Here is a 4,652-nt window from a genome sequence, read left to right as displayed (position 1 = left end):
CACCGAAGAAATAATTCCTGAGCCCCGACTGTGTGCCAGGCTCTGAGGATGCAGAGCCGATCAGGAGTAATGAGCTTTAAAACACGGTTGTTATTGCCGTGTTTTAAGCCGGCTCTTGACGTACGTGTATGGGGGGGGCGGAAGTTTCAGGAATAGTGAGCCGTCAGCGGACACAAGCACACGCAGCGGCAGGACCCCCTTTGGCATCTTGGCCCTGCTGTTTCCTCTGCCCTGCTACGGGGGCTGCTGGCTGGAGAGCTGGGGGGAGGGCTGCCCAGGGAGCCACAGGTAGCCTGCAGCGGGCTGGGGGAGGCCGGCGGTTCAGCGCTCACAATATGCCACCCGGTTTTAGGTGGTCCGTGCCGCGGAATGGGCAGGAATGCTCAGCGGAGGCCGGCACTCTGCATCTGCTCTGAAGCTGGTCATGCCTGAGCCGTTCGTGTCCGCATCCGCCGCCAGAGCCCTTGGCACGTCCCGCATCGCACGTGTCCTCTGCCTGTCCACCTCTAATTGCAGAGACAGTGGCATCCAAGGACATCCCTCCGGGACCCGCCGAGGCTGTGGGCAGCGAGGCTGGCTCTCGAGCCCCGGTGGGCGTTCTTCAGGACGGGCCGTGCTAGGACTCCGGCACCGCGTGCGGGCAGAATGCTCTTGGCTTTTAGTTCAGAACAGCTTATGCCCATTAAACCCTGCTCACCATTTTCTATTTTTATTTTCTAACCTGAACATGTGAGTTTACCAGCCTGGCAGGGGAGGCTGTCCGCCAGTGTGCACAGACCCTCCGTGCACAGTGCGTGCCTTTGTGTGGGAACCCCACGCTGGCTTTCTCACTGTCCGGACTGCTTGTATCCCCTTCTCCTGGGTCAGCAGACAGGACGGCAGCGGGTCGTGGAAGCCCCTTCCCCCGGAGCTTTCTTGTGCTCCCGCATCCCCTGCTAGCTAGACCCTGATGGCTGACACTGTGTATCGGCTGTGCCTGTGTTGTTGTTACTGTTTTCAGAGATTTTACTTATTTAGAGAAAGTCAGCATGAGTGGAAGTAGGAGCACAGGGAGGGGCAGAGGGAGAATCCCAAGGAGACTCCCCGCTGGTCATGGAACCTGTCATGGGGCTCGATCCCACGGCCCTGAGATCATGACCTGAGCTGAAACCAAGAGTTTTCAAGTGGGAATGTGCTGAAGCCCGAGTTCAGCTTGTCCGTTTGCTTACCGTTGGCAGATTCAGTCTGTCCCTGTGACGGGCCCAGGGCACACTTGTCCGACCACCAGCACAGTGGTTCCATCAGGTAGGCCACAGCAGGAGGGGCCATCAGTTGTGAGAGGCTTCACTCGAATAATATAATTTAATAATATAATTTCACTTGAATAATATAAAAAATGAGATCTGGGTTTGGGGAGAGGATTGGAGGATGTTGAGGGCCGCATCCATGGAGACGGGAAGGAGGCGTTTGCTAAGTGCTGCCAACCGGCTGATGTCTTCATTGGCCACCCTGCTGGATTGCCACAACCATTATCATCATCCCATTTTACAGATCAGGAGTCTGAGGCTCGGTGCCTTCCCCCCGTGGAGGGGTGGTGGGAGGCCAGGCTGCTGCTGCTCAGGTGCGCACTTCTGCAGACGCGTGCACAGCCCCAGACACGCACACAGCCCCAGGCACGCGCACAGCCGAGATGCGCGGCGCCCACAGCCACGGAGGCTCACACAGTGGTAGGCGTGTGCACATAGGCAGGTGCCAGAGCCTGGGACTGAACCAATTTGACCACTTCCAAAGTCCAACCTTGCCGGTGTGCCGGGTCATTGTCTCCTTGAAATTAGACATTGTTTTCTTTGTCTTCATGCTCAAGCCACGTGCAGCTCCCCATACAGGAGAGACACTGAGAATCACGTGGACAGATTCTGGGAAGCTGGTGGAGAGGGAAGCACCAGCAGATCTGCCTCCCCAGCTGGACGGCTGTTGCCCTGGCACAGTCTGACGTACCCACTTTGGAGCACTGGAGTCTACCGGAGGCCGGCAGCTCCCAGGGAAGGGCTTGGATGGGAAACCGCGGTTCACTTTGGTCACTTTCAGCTCCCAGCGCAGCGGCACCTGCCCCCAGCCCTGCGGTTGTGTGGGGGGCAGGGTGGGTAAGGACTCTGCAAATATTCTGCAAATATTGGGGATCCCTGCTCTGATTGCTGAAGAGGGCAGCCAGTGAAAGCTCCCCTCCCTCTCCAACTGAAGTAGCTTCCAGGGCATTTAAAGGGCTAGTGCCCTTTTTTTCTCCCCTTCATTTTTCACTTTGTTTTCCCCTTTCAGGGGCCAGAAATTAAGAACTAGGACATTTAAAAACAACTATATATGTGGGGGAAATTAGAAAGAGACTGTGTATGTCCAGGGAGGTCTCAGAAAAGAACTGAGATTTTGAGTTTATACATCAGGTTGATCCTTAGCACAGAGACAGTCTACATCAACCCCAAAAGCAAAACCAATAGATGAATCAATTACAAAACCCTAGCAAAATTAACAGAGCAAACTTTGGGGAAGTGGGGAGACCCTGATTTTCAGAATTACCCCATTATTAGATTCAGATGTCCAGTTTTCAAAAAAAAAAAAAAAAGCAAAACACACAAGAAACAATAAAGTGTGACCCATCCAAAGGGGGGGAAAAATCAACAGAAACTATCCCTGAAGAAAAGACTTGATGGCAGATCTATTAGAAAAAGACTTTAAGACAATGGCCTTAAACATGCTTAAAAACTGAAGGGAGGGCACCTGGGAGGCTCAGTGGGTTAAGCCTCTGCCTTCGGCTCAGGTCAGGATCTCAGGGTCCTGGGATCGAGTCCCGCATCAGGCTCCCTGCTCAGCAGGGAGACTGCTTCCTCCTCTCTCTCTCTCTGCCTACTTGTAATCTCTGCCTGTCAAATAAAATAAATAAAATCTTAAAAAAAACAAAACTGAAGGGATATGGAAAGAGAGTCAAGAAAATGAAGTGTGAACAAAACAAATACCAATAAAGAGAGCTAGAAACCAAAAAGAAACTCTGGGACTTCAAATTAACAACTGAAGTGAAAAATGCATGGGGTAAAATTAGAGGCAGACTTGAACAGGCAGAACGAAGTACCAGCACTTAGAGATAAGACCACTGATATGGGACCCCTGGGTGGCTCAGTCATTATGCATCTGCCTTTGGTACAGGTCATGATCCCAGGGTCCTGGGATAGAGCCCCACATCAGGCTCCCTGCTTGGCGGGAAGCCTACGTCTCCCTTTCCCTCTGCCTCTGCTTGTGTTCCCTCTTTGTGTCTTTGTCTGTCAAATAAATGAATAAAAAAATCTTAAAAAAAAAAAAAAAAAGACCATTGAAATGATCCAGTCTGACAAACAGAAGGAAAAAAGATTGAAGACCAGTGGACAGAGCCTATGGAACAGGGACCATAGAATGCATCAAATACAATTTTGTGGCATCTGGGCACTGACAGAGCCATAAAGGAGCAGGGGGTTTTGTGTGTGACTGGAAGTTAACCTGTTATAAATTCCAATTAGGGGTTATAACTTTAGGATGGGAAATGCCATCTCCATGGTAACCACAAAGAAATTAGCTATAGAATATGCACAAAAGAAAACGAGAGAGGAACTTAAGTACACTGTGACCAAAAAAGGTCAGTCAAACACGAAAGAAGAGAGTGTTGCGGGAAATTAGCAAAAAGCTATAAGGCATGTAGAAAACAATACCAGAACGCAGAAGTCCCTTTTTTATCAATAATTACTTTAAATATAAATGGATTAAACTCTCCAATCAAAAGACAAAGATTGGCAGAATAGATAAAAAACGCAGCCAACTACCCGCAGTCCACAAGTCACGTCTAAAGTCACAGAGATAGTCCATGTGAACGGTAATCAAAAGAGAGCGGGAGGGGCTGCTAGTATCAGACAAAATAGACTTTAAATCAGAAAAGGTTAGAAGACATGGGAAGGATGTTCCAGGTTAATGAAGAGTTCAGTACAGCAAGAAGATACAACAATTGTAAACACTTAGGCACCAATGACAGAGAATCAAAATACGTAAAGCAAAAACAGAGAGGATTAAAGAAGCGCTTGTCCAGTGCCAGTAGGAGACTCCAGTGTGCACTCACGGTGAGAGCAGGACGCTCGCAGCGCGGTGCAGTGACCATCCCAGCGGCACATGCGGAACGCTCCCCAGCAACTGCTCACACGTCCTTCTCTCGGGCACACGGACGTGCTCCAGGATGAATCACATGGTAGGATACAGGTCTCAACAGATGTAACAAGATACACGGGCTGTGAAGTGTCTTCTCTGTACTGGGATGACGTTAGACGTTCCTGACAGAGGGACCGGAAGGCTCACAGAACTGCGGAACTTGCACAACACGTTCCCAAACCATCAGTGCATCAGAGAAGAAATGACAAGGGGAATTAGACAATAGTCAGGGACGAAAGAAAATGAGAACACACGAAAGCTTATAGGATGCAGCGACAGTGCTGCTAAGGGGGAGTTTGTAGCTCTCAGTGCCTGCATTGAACACCAAAGATCGGGGTGCCTGGGGGGCTCAGTCGGTGAAGCCTCTGCCTTCAGCTCAGGTCATGATCTCAGGGTCCTGGGATCAAGCACCGCATCGAGCTCTCTGCTCAGCGGGAGCCTGCTTCTCCCTTTGC

Source organism: Mustela lutreola, chromosome 2 (assembly GCF_030435805.1).
Source record: "Mustela lutreola isolate mMusLut2 chromosome 2, mMusLut2.pri, whole genome shotgun sequence".
In the NCBI taxonomy this organism is placed as follows: domain Eukaryota; kingdom Metazoa; phylum Chordata; class Mammalia; order Carnivora; family Mustelidae; genus Mustela; species Mustela lutreola.
This window is presented reverse-complemented; position numbering follows the sequence as displayed.